At 41.8% G+C, this 16,552-nt stretch overlaps 1 protein-coding gene across 5 annotated transcripts in view; it reads right to left on the bottom strand.

The window, feature by feature from the left end:
* The window catches only part of GLI1 (GLI family zinc finger 1), a 135,045-nt gene extending 122,640 nt beyond the window's left edge, over positions 1 to 12,405 (bottom strand). For all 5 annotated transcript variants that reach the window (XM_040425729.1, XM_040425727.1, XM_040425728.1 and 2 more), the window contains exon 1: positions 11,833 to 12,405. The gene's annotated coding sequence lies outside the window, so the exon portion shown is untranslated. The remainder of the gene's footprint in view (positions 1 to 11,832) is intronic.
* Positions 12,406 to 16,552: the final 4,147 nt, after the last annotated feature.

Genomic DNA, 16,552 nt, shown 5'->3' with positions numbered 1-16,552 from the left:
AGTTTACAGTATATATAATTAGGATCAGCTCTTCAACACATGGGTCAGCAGAGAGGAGCCACGGCAAAGAGCCACTTAATCACTTGCCTTTAAATAGCGATAACTTTACTGCAAAAGTATATAATAAAGCAGGTCAACAAAGAGCATAAGAGAAAGCTGCTTCCCGTGTTGGTACTGAGTGTTTGTTGAAGGACTTAGCTCTTAGTGCCTGCAATACAAACACAAACACAGCACTCACACGGCGAAGAAGTGAAAGTTTCCTCTAAAATAACCTCTCACACCAGTGTTCGGCTATGAAGAGTACATCTAAGGACACAAGCAGTGTCGGACTGGGGTACCTAGGGCCCACCAGTAAAATTTATTTTGGGGGCCCACCGTATGGATACATTCAAATATAATAAATAATCTAACAAGTATTTTATATGAACATAAGCTGGTTGAGGTGCTGTACATTGAATATATATGTAGTGCTGTAAGCCTACTGTGTTATGTACCACTTGTGCAGGGGGTGGGAGACTAGGGGCCCACCTTGCTCAGGGGCCCACCGGGGCATTCCCCTTTACCCCTGTGGGCCAGTCCGAGCCTGGACACAAGTAGAAGACAAGGAATTTGGTCTTCTCTGCCATGGTTTCATCTCTAAAAAAAATAGTGATCATTGGCTAAATTTCATGGCGCTGATGCTAATTTTACGTCATATTTGTATCTATGATTTTGTAGCCTCACTATACAATAATATGGTAATAAAATGTCTGACTATATCACCACATAATCTGTAGCTCCCATACAAATTGGGATACCATAATATGTTTTTGTTTGGAACCAATTCATTTGGGATCCTTGTGACTTTCCAATTTAGAATAAGTTAAGCATTAATGCTCTAGATCGCATATGGTTGAGGATCAGTGAATTTAATAGTCCTTTAAAATTGGACTTATGTAAAACTTAAGCTCCAGTATCTTGTCCGTCCCCAGAATTGGTTAGAGACACCTGACCTCTCTCCACTTGGAATGGCAATTTACAAAAAGAGATGACAAAGGAGATGAAGGACAATGCACTACTTCACTGGGAGGAAGAAAGAACGGCTAAAGAACAATGAAATTGATTACCATAATAGGCCAATGGAGAGATCCCAGACACTGTATGGGGAGATTCCGCTTTCAGTGCCATATACATGATGACAATTAGAACAGCTGAGTACACAAGTTATATTATGTGACCCTGTATGATAAGTTATAAGGACATTGCCTCCACAGACTGAAAAGTAGGTAAGAATAACTTACCACAAAGGCTAATGCAGCACAATAAAAAATAAAATGGTACTATGCAACTGGACTACTACTATACATTTTATTAGTACTGATATACTCAAATTAAAAAAAAATTCCCCTTAGTCACAGTTGCACATGTCTTGAACATGCTTGCCTATTGATGGCGTGACAATGCCAACACCGATGGACATAACTAAATCATCTCAAAAGCTTGCAACTCAAATCTGTTTAGCTATTTAAGCTGTATCACTTTCCAGATTCCTTTTCCTGAGGACTATGTGAACCTACATGGAGCTTTCCCTAATAACATTACTGAGTTGGGAACCAGGTAGAGGGTTATTTTACTCTTCTGTCCTTCAGGAGATAATGGCAAAAGAGAAACAACCTTTTCTATACTGGAGTTGAACGTGTGAGGATGTTCATCAGCACCAGAAGGGGAGGTTTTAGATTTTGCAATAGGACCCCTATGCTTTATATACACCCCCGAACACTGAAAGTATAGTACCATTCTATGTCAAAACATGAGTCTGTGATGTATTAAAGAGGACTTGAAATCAGGGTTAGACAACCCAGATTTGTGTCAATCAGTTGAATGCCAAAGCCGGTTTGTCGAATTGTGATAACTGAAAGCTTCCCACTATATTGTGTGCAATTTTAAATGGTGTCATTAGAAAGTACAACTTGACCCACAAAAAAAGGCTATGTGAACGGAAAATTAAAATAAAAATAATGGCTTTGGGAAGGCCGGAAGTGAAAAATGAAACTGGAAAAACAGAAAATTGCCTGGTAAGGAAGTAGTTAATTACTGATTCTCACTGAAGAGATCCAATCATGTATTGAGATTTAATTGCAGGCAATGCTCATTGGGAAATGTTGCAAATTTACTGTCCTCCAGAAGGAGCAAGTCTACCTCACATCTGCAAAACCAGACGTTCTTCAAAAAGGAAGAGACTCCCACCTTTAGGCAACTGTGTCAGGGTTTTTGGCATATCACTGCATCTGAAGTTGGCATCTGGTTTTATGGAGTTTTCCAATATTTCAGTACGTAGAAAATTGTACCTAAATATCTGGTAAGCTCCTCTCAAACTAGTCTAATGAACCAGATTATTAGTACTGTCCTATCAACTCTAGTCAAATCCAGCTACACCGTACATAGAGACTACAGCATGGGCTGACATTTAACAGGTCTATAAGTAGCTTTTTGGGACATCCCTTAATTTGCCTGTGTAGGTCATTTCCTGAACCTGTAAAAGTGACCTTGTCCCAACCTTTCCCAGCTTAGTCTAGTCATCTCAGGAATGCCTGTTGCTCCCCTCGGCAGAGACCATCCTGTCTCATGTATCCATGATGGCAATCAATATTCCAGAACCTCCCATCAGTTAATACAATGACTTCTCATCTCAATTAACTACTTGACACCTCTCCTAGAGGCGTTACATAAAGTCATACAGAAATTGGGTTAATGCTGGAATGTCATGGGAGGGATACTCACTAATTTCCAACAGCAAGCTTCCTAATGTAGCCTTTTGTTATGTGTCTGATGGACATAGAGAAACAATAGACCCCTAGGGCAGGACTTTCCTTGCATGTGAATAGGTGTACAAATGGTTCCAGGTGTAGAGCAACAAGTGCCTGGATAGTACAGATTAGCTTTTTTTCTACTGATTTTTTTCAGTACACTTCCTAAATGTGTGGAATCAGGAGTAAGTCACATGGAAATACCCCATAGATTTGTAAACTAACCCTATATCCTCTCTAAATGTTCCCAGTGATTTACCATGGCAGGGCCTTCTGACTTGTTCCTTTGCAAAATTCATTGAAGGCATGGTTCTCTTGCTCTCGCTCTCTCTCTATATATTTATATACAGTATATATCGGATCTGCGTCTGATAATAGTTTCTTCTGGCATCTAATATTTTTTCTTTTGTATAGGTAGATGGATTTATATAAGAATTATTGCACTCATTAGGGCTTGTTCATATCCCGGGGGCCTCTGTCGCAGTTTCAGTCAAAAACAGTGGAGAGAAAACTCCTGCTTCTGCATGTAGTTTTTTTTTTATACTAATATAGTGGACTCCCAAACAGACCCTATTATAGTTAATGGGATCTGTTTGACTCTGTTTGGGTCAGTTATGTGCCGAATCTGGCACTTCTGTTATATGTGTTGTTCTGCTCCTCTGATGGAGCAGAACAACCAAAATTAGGGTCCGATTTTTTTGTTGATAAACTTTGGTTGGCATTGAAACATGAGTTTAATGAGGAAGGAAAATAATGGTAGGAAAATGCAGAAATAAAAAAATAATGCATTGGTTATATATAGACAGTTTCAAGTCCCTTCTTCTGATCCCCTGCAGTATATTCTCTCTATGAGCCTAAATGGATATTTCTGTCGCGTTGTCTCAGACAAACAGTCTCCCCTGCAGGGAATAGGTTCCATGTTTGGGAAACATTACACCCTTAACAGTTGTAGGGAGGCATAATTGTCGATAAATGGACTCCTCACTCTAAAATTAAAGTGACAGGATAACAAAGACCACGAAAACGTACCCCAACGTCTCCTATTTCCATGTTTCCGTTGTCAGTCCAAATGAACATAGGTTGAACTATGTTGTGGTGCAAGGGTCACACTGTCGGGAACGAACCGCAGGGCCGGACTAGATTTGGATTAGCTGTTTTATTTCTTCCATTTCTCTGTACAGCCTCCATGTTAGCATATTATAAAATATAGCATTACGCAGACCTAGAGGCGTTCGGTATTTTGCATGTGACATCCTCATAGGCAATATAAAATGACATCAATGATGCTATACGCTAATGTCTCTCCTATTGTAGACTGCCTTAGTGTAATAATAATGGCCACTATAGCATGTACGTTGTTGTCAACAGTCACTGTTCCCAATAATGCAATTTAGATTGTCTATAGTGTAAAAGGGGTTACTGAGACTTAACTGATGAACTATCTTTGGATAGGTCATCAGTATCTGATCGATCGGGGTCCGACACCTGGGTCACCTGATTATCAGCTGTTTGAGAAATCTCCGGCGCTCGCAGTAGCACCACGACCTTCACTCAGCTCACCAAGCACAGCACCGTACATTGTATAGCGGCTGTGCTTGGTCTCGTAGCTCAACCTCATTCACTTCAATGGGGCTCAGCTGCACCTAGGCCACGTGATTGATGAGCCTAATGTCACATGGCGTAGGCAAAGCTGCGAAAAGGCCATGGCGCTACTTTGAGTGCCAGCGCCTTCTCAAACTGCTGATCGGTGGGGGTCTGATGACCTATCCAAAGGATTGTGAGCCCCATTGGGACAGCTTGATGGTAATGTCTGTAAAGCGCTGCGGAATATAGCAGTGCTATATAAGCGTGTAAAATAAATAAATAGGTCATCAGCTAAAATATCTCGGAAAACCCATTTAATAACAACATTTCCTACCATTTTTTTCTACAGCTCCTATGCAGATCTTTAGGTCTCTATGATAAGACACTGCAGACAAATTCTGTATATTCTTATGCCGTGTAGTCTGCAGGCTTTCATCTGCCCCCTACTTCTTACAAAGCTACTAAATGTCTGTTAGTAAAAGTAGGGTACAATTGGAAGGAAATATGACTGCAGGTTCAGACTACACAGGGTTTGTTTGTAGTCTGTTACCATGGAGATGGATATGAATCACATGTTCAATAATGGCTCAAATCCTACTTATCACAATCAACTACCTTATGTGTCACCCCCAATTCCTCATAGATTGTAAGCTCTTGCGAGCAGGGCCCTGACTCCTAGTGTTTCAGTTGCATATTATCCAGTTATTTTTGTTTTGTATATGAACCCTATGAACTTGTAAAGCGCTGCAGAATATTGTGGCGCTATATGAATACATTTTATTATTATTATTATTATTATTATTATTATTATTATTATAATAATCATAGACACACAATTAAGACCCAATGCAGAATACTGTAGATATTGGGACAAAAAAAACAAAACATTGGTATCATAGCCTTCTGTTCGTGTGCTTCCTGATTGTAGCAACTGTCCATTTGTCTCTCTTTGCAACACCTATATAGATTAAAAAACAAAACAAAACCAGAGAAACGTAAATGTCCTTTTTCATGGTTCTAAAATTGACCACAACTAAATGTAAAAGGGACTACAAGCCATCCAATAATTAAAACCTTTATGTAACACGTATTAACTAGATGTCTGTCAGGAGAGAAAGTCGAGATGGGGAGACATTCTTCAAATAACTCTTCAAAACTGTTCTTTATATAACCTTTCTTTGCCCTTGCCTAGATTGCTGTATTATATAATAATTTAATAATACTTGAAATGTGACACATTGACTATGGTGTTTCATATTTGACGTGAAAAGCCGGAGAGGAGTCCACTGGATGGAATATTGTAACTGTCATTTTACTAACACGCTGATGATTATAATAAATGTGAACAACTTCTTACTGCGCTTACTTTATAGCTACTTAGTACATATGTGTTTTATATATATATATATATAAAAAAACATTTATCACTAGTAGAGGGAAGATGTAAATCTAAAAAATGCTCTGGGTATGTTTGTAAGGCCAGACAGGGTTTAAAAATATGAAACAGCATTGGCTGCGGTGTAACGCAACTGAGAATCTCCCACTTCACAGGCAACTGGTCTAACCACAAGGCCACCAGACGTACTCCTTTATTGCTGCTGCCATTTTACTTCTAAAAGTCGCCCTGAGACAGCCGCCTATGTTTGGTTATGTTTGGAATTTGGACATATTTCCTGCAATGCTGCAAAAAAAAAAGTTTAACTCTATACAGTAATCCCTCAAGATACAATGCCCTCAGGATACAATATTTTCAACATACAACAGTGTTTTCCGACCCATCGTAAGTTGAAACCAGACTCAATATGCTATGTCTCAGACTCAGATCCAACCAATCAAGGCCCCTTCTCTGGTAAAATAGCTGAATTAGTTGCTAGTTAGCAGCTATTCCTGACTGTTTTATCTGTCCTAGTTATCTGCTTATTTTTCTTAAATCTTCATTTTCTCTTATCTTGGATAACATTTTGGGGCTTTGGAACCGAAAACTCAACTTACAATGGTTTCAACATACATTGGTCGTCCTGGAACCAATTAATATTGTATCTTGAGGGACCACTGTATTGCCCTGCAAATCAGCTGCAGGAATATTAGATAGACTGTAAAATGAATTGTCAGCTCCCTGGTTAAGATCAATGCCTTTAGCCACTACTTCCTCTCATCGTGTTTGCATACAGCACGCCATAAGTGTCTTACAAACATGAGTCTCACAACTGTTGACAGAACAAACAGTATTGTCTAAGGACCTGTCAATATTTACTCTTTTTATTAACTATTTTTGTAGTTGTAGATGTATTAGCCTAAATCCACCTGAATTTTGATGAGAAAGTTGGCCACTTGTCGCGGTTTTAACTATATGAGGCGCACGGCAAGATCTGCTTGTTGCACGTGTGCGCTAAGAACCATCTGTGTAAGGGGGGAATCATCTAGTGCACAGGATTATGCTCTAGTTATATTGTAGTTAAGAAGACTCTGCACTCCAAAATTAGTTGCAGTAAACACACATTGTTTATTAAGGCGATTTCCAGCAAATGCTGAACTAGGAATCACCTTAATAAACTATGTGTGTTATTGTACTGGGAACTAATTTCGGAGTGCGGAACCTTCTTACTACATTACTGACCCATCTCCTGCACTCGATGGGGATGGTGGTGTGCCTTTGAACACAATTTTTAATTATATTTTAGTTATTATCAGATAGTTATTATTTGTTGCACCCCTCACATTTTTGTAAATATTTTATTATATTTTTTCCTGGGACAACACTGAAGATCTGATTAATGCCATTAATGTCTACACACTTAGGGGTGTGCTCACTTTTGTTGCCAGCGGTTTAGACAGTAATGGCGGTGTGTTGAGTTATTTTGAGGACACACTAAATATACACCGTTATACAAGCTGTACACTGACTACTTAGCATTGTGTCAAAGTGTCAGATCTTCAGTGTGGTCCCAGGAAAAGATAGAACAAAACATTTACATAAATGTGAGGACTGCATTCGCTTTTGTGAGATACTGTATATTGATCAAGTTATATTCATTTTATATTCATAGATTGTAAGCTCTTGCGAGCAGGGCCCTCACTCCTTTTGTTTTAATCGTTGACTTGTTGGTTGCTATGTCATTTATGACTCCGTTTTTACATGAACCCACTGATTGTAACGCACGGCGGCATATGTATATAAATATAGATTATTATTATTATTATATTCAAACAGTAATGGGAATGATTAGCCAAACGTGTACCTGCGCCACTTCTGTATTTGCAGTATTGATCTTTAGTATTTCACATTGGGGTCCTCTGATATTATTATTTAAAGCACTGATCATACAGAAAATTAAAATACATCCCACATATATTCAAAAGCCTCTTATATACTGTACAACAATTTTTGCCCTTGACTGGGTTTTTCCATTATGGCATATGGATGTAATAGTCCATGCAACCACTACAGGTGGTTGCATGGACTGCGGTTACACCTGGAGCCAGTACTAGAAATGATGCTAGTTACACATTTTGCATTGGGACCCAGGAGCTTCGAACTAGGCCTACGTCCACAGAAGATAATGTCCGATAAATGCATGAAATCCCAAAAATGTGTAACAAAAAAAAAGCAAACAAAAAACAAACCAACAACAAAAATAAAAAATAGGTTACATACATAAGATGAAGTAGTACTGCGAGTTTATAAAGTAGACTGGGCTTCTCCTAAGCGCCATAAAATCTACAATTATTCGGGGTATTAACAGCCAATGGAAACCGACGGCCAATCGAAAGAACGATTATTAATTTCTACATGTGTTTAATATAAAAATAGCAGGAAATACTTTTATGATCTGTGGAATTCCAGTTCTCATCTCGCGTGCATTCGAAAAAAAAGCAGTTATTTTTTAATAATCAAATACAATCAATGCATTGTGTAGGGTTTGGCTTCCATTTGAACGATACAAAGCGATTATTCAGCCAAGTCATTATATGAAATGTTCTTGTACCTTAAAAATGACTAATAGCATTATATCAGCAGGAGCCTGCCTAGAGGTAAACACGTTCCATCATCACTAAACATGGTGCATAGTCCCAGGGGGTTATCCCCAAGCTCCTGGTCCCTAGTACAAAATTGACAGCAGGGCTTCCCGCTATAATGCATCCCGGGTATGCTCCTATGGGGGCAGTCAGGCATTTGGGCCTGGCGTGACTGCTGCCGCTGCATCTCCTATACTTAGATATTGGACCAGCTTTACATTACTGATTCTATACAGTAAGAACTTTCCTTGTGGCAAGAACAAGAGTCAACCTACATTATATGTCCCTCTGATTATGACACAACGGATGCGGTAACTCATGTGGCACATAAATCCATACTTTTGTATGTGACGTATAGAACTTCTACAACACAGCCGTTAATAAATCAGCTCATACTAATGGATCCAACGTGTTTATCTGGCGCACGCCTTGTTTATTCCCATTTATGAACTGCAAACACAGGGAAGCAGTGGAGCAGCAGGGGCTAAACAGTAAGCAAAGCAAATAATCCTAAAAAAGGCAATCACAGCGATGAGCAGACTGAAACAAAAAAAAAAGCTGCTGATGTCGGGGTCAAATTATCCTGTTGTTTTTAGAAACTATCGCCCTCATTTATTTGCTGTATAAACCCAGCCATAAAGATAGTTAGTCAGTGACAGAACGATATCCTATACCCTCGTATGCTAACAGAAAAGACACACGGATACAGCAGACTCAACTTATTGGCGCATTTTTGCCTGTTTTACATAGGACTCCCAGTAAATTTATATTATCTGTATCGATACAGAATAATAAATACCTGCAAAGTGCCAGATTACAGTCTAATCTAAAACCATTTGCCACAATGATAAAAGTGACACTTTAATGCCGCATTATTTTAATTGCGTGACAACATAAATATTGTAGAACAGGGAGAAAAATAATTTTGGGTATATCTGAAACCAAGAATCGTGCCTATATTGAGTCGGATGAAGAGGGGAGAACCCTCTTGAAACGCGTTACCCTGTTCCCTCGTTTTATCTTTTTATCTAATAATTATTTCTTCTTCAGTTTAGCGATCAGTCAGTACCCCTGAGTTTTTGTTCCCCCCCCCCCACTATTTCCTCCATTATCTTTGAGTGTAACGTATGGCGGAGTACGGGCATTTATTTCTAAGTCATTTTATCGAGAGCCTCTCCTTCAGCAATATAAAAATATGCTGCTTTCATTAGTCTGTCATAGGTCAGGCTTAAGGAGCTCTTGATCAACGTCAGTCTCTTAAGTGAAGAGTGAATTGTTGTAAGAACCTTCATAAGAACAGAACAACTCATCTACATGGGTGTTACAAATGTGGGGCCTCTTCACTCGCCCCACAATGTGGCCCCTTAGGGCCATTGTTACAACAGGCAATGCCAGCCAGAAAGAACACTGGACATCCAAAAAGGCATTAGTATTACCAAATCTGAATGGTATAAGTGGTGAAGAGGTTGGCCAAGTGGTCCTACTCGGCCTCCGACATTTATCATGCTGGTGACGCACTTTGGAGGGAAAGCACGCTGTTCATTGTTTACCAGTCAAGAACCCTCTTAATGCCGGGCTTTTCAACTTCAAATAAGTTGGGGATTACGAGAACACGGTGACAAGAAACTTTGCTTAGACAAATGCTCAAAGTACGTCGAAAAAAAAATAAAACAGGATTTAGGACAAAAACGAATCAGATTGATGACTGATGGCAAGCTAATATACACACAGATGTAGCAGAGCTGAATGTGTCATGGAACCCCTTACTTGGCTGAGATTACTGGATAGGCTTACCTGCGGTCCTGTGGAATATGACAAATAACTAGATATAATATCATATTGAGCTTTGTTCAGCTCTGCTACATGGTGTTTATATATCGCTATGACAACAGCCTCTGTATAGTAACGTATAATAAGGCTCCTTGCCACAATGTACACGTAAGGCACATCACGTCTTTTTATCCAACGTTTAACGTGCAGACATGACATAGACGTTATCTCCATACAGTGGCGTCCATCGCCATGAGGTTCCATTGTAAAAAGAAAATGCACAGTTTTTTTTTGCTGGATCCTGCATCGATGGGAAAGCAGAGCGTACTACACTTTTGCATCCTTGCTTTTTCCTCAACGTTTATGTTAAACGTAGAGCAAAAATGTGATGTGAACAGCACCTAAGAAGTAGGCGTACTTCACCATCGAGTGGGGAACATCTGAGTACACGCACGTCCCAAAACGTGAAAGTGAAAGAACTGCAGATGCTATTGGATACGACGATTATAGATTCTGACAGCACCGCTAAGGAGGCTGCAGAATTATATCATTAGGCCTGTAATTGCACATCGCAGACCCCCCTGGAAGGCAACAGGTGACGTTTTACTAGCCAACGCTGCCACTGGCAATCCAAAATTTACTGCGTCCTCACAAGGCAACCAGTCACTGCATCAAAGAACGGGACGCTAACTGTAAAATGAGGCACAGGCAACTTACTGTATACGGTAATAGATAGATAAGATAGATAGATAGATAAATAGATAAATAGATAGATAGATGATTGATAGATAGATATGAGGTAGATAATATACGGTATATGAGGTAGATATATAGATAGATAAATACATGATTGATAGATAGATAAATAGATATGAGGTAGATAGATAGATAGATAGATAGATAGATAGATAGATAGATAGATAGATAGATACCGGTAGATAAATACATGATTGATAGATAGATAATAGATATGAGGTGGATAATATACGGTATATGAGATGGATAGATTAGATAAATAGATATAATTACATAGATGGATAGTAGATAGATAGATAGATAGATATGAGATAGATAAATAGATAGATAGATAGATAGATAGATAGATAGATAGATAGATAGATAGATATGAGATAGATAAATAGATATGAGGTAGGTAGATAGATTAGATAAATAGATATAATTACATAGATAGTAGATAAATGGAGATTTGAGATAGACAAATTATGAAGATAGTTAGTCACAGGCTACTTCATAATATATTATATTTGTGTTGCAATGTAAATAGTAATAAGCACCGATGTAGCGGAACTGAGTTTGTCACACAATGTACCATGACATAACGATGGTTGATCACTGTATGGTTTGCCATAGGACTGCATTATTTTAACTAACTCTGGGTCGCAATCATGTCACACATAAGAAACAATTATGTGCTAAATTCAGCTCTGCTACATCTGTATGCAAATACTTTACTTTGCTACTTGAACCCCAGTAGAACAGGCACCTCCATGTGTCCAGGCGCTCACAGTGACAGCTCTACCAATGCAGAACTTTTCATCGTGCCCCAATATTGACATTTCGAGCAGAGAGAAGATAAAACTGTTCCCCTGAACCTCTGCTCTTGTTATATTTGGAAATCTATAGGAAATGATAAGCCTCCATGTTCTGGCCATACCTGACAATTATCACCCCGGAATACGCGCCGCCACCATCCGACTCCAATATTCCTCGCTCTCCAAGTCTTCTTTACATGGAGCCAAATGTTCCTTAAAAATCCACGTTTTCCAAGAGTTGAAAAAATGGACACATCCAGAGTCAGATGAAAAAAGTTTCAGAAAAAGATGAAATAATGTTCTAGTTGATCACTGCGATTGCTCCAAACATCCTTTTCTTTTGGGGATCTATTAACCCTTTAAGAAGAAGAGAGTTTTCCGCCGAGTTTGTGCTTGTTTTGTCCTCTGGTTGTAATTATAAATATTTCATTCTCACAGGAGGACCACCCTGAAGCAAGGAAGGAGTGATCTTATTTCCATGAAATCTGCCTCCTCCTTGTGTCTCTGAGTCAAGCGGTAACTTTTCCTGCAGTTTCAGGGTCCAGTTGTTGTTGAGCTGCAGAAGGTGCTCGGATTTGTCCTCTTTTTTTGTCTCTTTTGCTCAGTTTTTAGGCATACGTTGAAGGCTGAGCAGTCAGACTAGGCACTGTGTGTGGTTGGGATGGGGAGACCCAGAGGATTCTCAGCTCTCAGCATGCTGTCTGTGGTTTCTTGGGCTGGAAGGAAGATGTGGCATGGATAACATGTGGGATGCGGATTGGAATGCCATGAAGTGAGGGGGAGGAGGAAGGGCCATTGACTGAGCCACATTCCAGTGGGAGAAACTCAGACAAAAACAAGGCACTGAAAAATCTCAATGTATACTTGATAACCTTTCTCAAAACCTCGGCTGACATTTAATAATTATTCTGTCAGCTTAAAGTGTATTAGATTTATAAATATGACTACGAGTAATGCAACTTTTCAAATTATATACACATATTATATAATGCAAATGCATAGATTATAAACAATATATAGCCTGCATTGTATATTCATATGACTGACAGAGTGTAATACAGTGCAATATACACATCAGGTGCAATGCTGTATATTATATAGAGATAAGATACAATGGCTACTGTGACACAGTGAGAGGTTTGGTCTGGGAAAACAGGTACTGTATTTTCCTCCCAGCATGTGCTGCTGGGCTGATTTACAGCCAGGTGAGGTCAAATACCAGACCGGATTTTAAATGCCGGTCCGGGTTTTGGCAGCATCTGGCTGTCCTTAAATAGGCAGCTGGGATCAGAAGCGAGGTCTCTGTGTTGGGATCTGGGAGCCTTGTGTCTGGATGAAGGCTTGCTACCTGTGTGGCGTGAAAATAGGTTGGTGCTGCTATGAGCAAGGACTCTTTGAGGCAGAATTGCCGCATGGTGTGAATTACCACCAACACCGCAAGGTGACTTTTTTGTTTGAATATGACTACTTGTTTTGTCACTTGCCTAAAGTGTGAATAAAACACTGAACTGTTTGATCTAAAGAACTTGTTGTCCCCTCTATACTGCGTCCGCTAATCCAGTCTACCAGAGCGAGTCCCCACAATTGGTGGAGGATGTGGGCAAGAGCAGTGAGGCTGGCGTGAACGCAGATATTTTTGGTTTCTGCATTTTTTCCTGCACAGTTGTATGTCGTACATTAAACCAGCTGTATTACAACCAGTGCCCTATGACAAAATGGAGGCTGTTGTGAAGGCCCTCATGGAGGCTGATCTGCAGCAGCGAGAGACAAATCTGCAGCAATGCGAGGCTAATAAGCAGCAGCAAGAGACTAAGCTACAACAAGTGATGGCTTTGCAGACAGCAGGAGCAACCCTAATGCCCGGAAAGCAGTCCATGCCGCGATTCCTAAGATGACCCCTGCAGATGGCATTGAAACCTACCTGGCGATGTACAAGAAAGTGGCCATTAGGGAAAAGCTACCCCGTGACCAGTGGGCTGAGGTTGTCGCTCCGTTTCTGGCAGCCGATTCCCAGCGGGTGTATTTCGACTTGCCGGACGATCAAGCGGCCGACTACCAAAAAGTAAAGGGTGAGATTATGGAAAGACTGGGGGTAAATGTGTTGGTCCGGGCCCAGCGGGTACATCCGTGGGGGTTTAAGCCGGCTGAGCATGCGAGGACCCAGTATTATGACTTACTCCACCTCTTGCAAAAGTTGCTACAGCCTGACGTGCTGAGTCCCCTGACTATGCTAGATAGACTATTAGCCGATATGTTCTGGAGGGATTTACCATACCATCTCCAGCACTGAAACGGTCAGGTGTCTCCTGGCAATGCCCTTGAGATGGTGTACCTGGTGGAACGCTATGAAGCTACCAGGAATCTAAAGGAGGGTTCTGTCGGGAGGAGGGTCGGCAAACCCCGGAAATCTCCACCCCAGGCCCATAGATTTGAGCCGATAAAACCTGTCTGGGATGTACCCACGGCGAACCTGGCTCCGATAGTCTGCTGGCGGTGTCAGGAGCCTGGCAATGCAAGGGCTAACTGTCCCCATCGGGTTGAGCCCATGGACACTAACAATGGCTACCATTAGTCGCTATATGCCAGGAGGCTGTGTGCAACAGGTAACCCAGAGTCCCTAGATCACTTGTGCCAGGTTGAAGTGGGAGACACTCCGGCGGAGGCTCTGCCAGACTAGGGGAGTCTGGTGACCCTAGTAAGGGCTACCCTGGTGTGGTCCACTGAGTATACTGGCCGGCTAGTCGGGGTGATGTGCATCCACAGAGACTTAAAAGACTACACCACCGCACTGGTGTCTCTAACCACGGTGGCCAGTAGATGGACCCACGAGGTGGATGTCACCACAAATCTACATTATGAACTTATAATAGGGAGAGACTTCCCGGGCTCCCCAGCACTGTGGCCTGCTATGAGGGTGACTGATACCCATGAGACAGGGGTAACCCTAGCAGAGTGGCCCGGCTCAGGGGGAAGACCAGAACCCAGGGAACCTGAGACTGACGGGCCAGCGGTAGGGGTGACCGCCACTTTGATGGAAGAGGGGGAGACAACCCCTCTAAGTGTGATGGTGGGAGACATGGAGGACTTGCCACCGGATCCTGAATTGGCAGACTTCAATGTCTCCGGGGATAAGTTTGGCACCGCCCAACGTCGGGACTTAACCCTATCCCACGCCTGGGAAAATGTGTTAATAGTAGATGGTGAACCACAACAACCTGGGGCAGAGTCAGTGTTTCCCTGTTTTGTGGCTCATCAGGATATGTTGTATCGGGTAAACCAACTACGGGGTGAGCCTATTGAACAGTTGGTGGTCCCCAAGGCTTATCGCAAGCTTGTGTTAGATCTAGCCCACCAACACATTCTCGGGGAACACCTGGGGCTGCAGAAAACTCAGGATCGTATACAGCGGTTTTACTGGCCTAGCATATTCAGAGAAGTGGAATAGTTTTGTAAGTCTTGCCTGACCTGCCAGATAACTAACCCCCAGCCACATTTCCGTAGTCCCCTAGTCCCCGAAGTGCCGTTTGACCAAATAGCTATGGAACTCATAAGCCCAGTACCAAAGTCCTCCAGAGGGCATCAACACATCTTAGTCATTCTAGACTACGCCACTCGGTACATGGAGGCGGTGCCACTGCGACATACCTCGGCCAAACTCATAGCTAAGGAGTTAATGGAGATGTTTTCCCGAGTAGGACTACCTAAAGAGGTTCCGACCGACCAAGGAACCCCTTTTATGTCCAAGGTGATGAGGGAACTCTGTAAGTTGCTGCACATAAAACAACTACGGATGTCCGTGTACCATACGCAAACGGATGGTCTTGTAGAACGGTTTAACCAAACATTAAAAAATATGTTGAAAAAGGTAGTGTCTAAAGATGGGAAGGACTGGGACCTCCTTCTGCCTATCTCATGTTTGCAGTGCGAGAGGTACACTAGGCCTCTACTGGGTTCTCGCCCTTCGAACTGCTATATGGCAGACACCCTCGCGGTCTCTTGGACGTGGCCAAAGAGGCGTGGGAACAACAACCCACTCCACATAAAAGTGTCATTGAGTACGTTACCCAGATGCAATATCAGAAAGAGACAGTGTTGCCTCTTGTTAGGGAGCATATGGAGGCAGATCAGCGAGCCCAGAGTTGGGTCTATGATCAGCAGGCTCGGGTCCGGATCTTTAACCCGGGTGATCTGGTTTTGGTTCTGGTGCCGACCGTGGACAGTAAGTTCCTGGCTAAGTGGCAGGGGCCCTATGAGGTACTCTAGATAATTGGAGATGTAAACTACAAGGTACACTAGCGAGAGCGGCGAAAGCCGGAGCAGGTTTACCATGTGAATTTACTCAAACCGTGGAAAGATAGGGAAACCTGTACAGAAGACAGCCCGTGGCCGGGTTTTCTAGGAAAAGAGGTACCGGCCCCTCTGTCTGATGCAAGAGAGGCGCCTGCCACAGTAAAAATTGCTGACAGCCTCTTCTCTAAACAGACTCAGGAGGCCAGGGAGTTCGTTAGTCGGAACACGGATGTGTTCTCGGACCTCCTTGGATGCACTTCCATAATCCAGCATGACATTGTCACTGAGACTCAGGCAAAAGTCCAATTAAAACCATACCGGGTACCCGATGCTCGGCGACAAGCCATATCGGAGGAGGTGCAGCTAATGTTGCAGCTAGACGTCATTGAGGAATCAAAAAGTAAATGGGCCAGTCCTATAGTATTGATACCCAAGCCGGACGAGATGTTGCGGTTTTACAATGACTTTCGAAAACTTAACGAGGTTTCCAAATTCAATGTGTATTCCATGCCCCGGGTGGATGAGTTCATCGAGAGGTTAGGACAAGCCCAG

Source organism: Bufo bufo, chromosome 3 (genome assembly GCF_905171765.1).
Source record: "Bufo bufo chromosome 3, aBufBuf1.1, whole genome shotgun sequence".
NCBI lineage: Eukaryota > Metazoa > Chordata > Amphibia > Anura > Bufonidae > Bufo > Bufo bufo.
The sequence above is the reverse complement of the archived record's forward strand: the minus strand, read 5'-3'. Positions and strand labels throughout refer to the sequence as shown.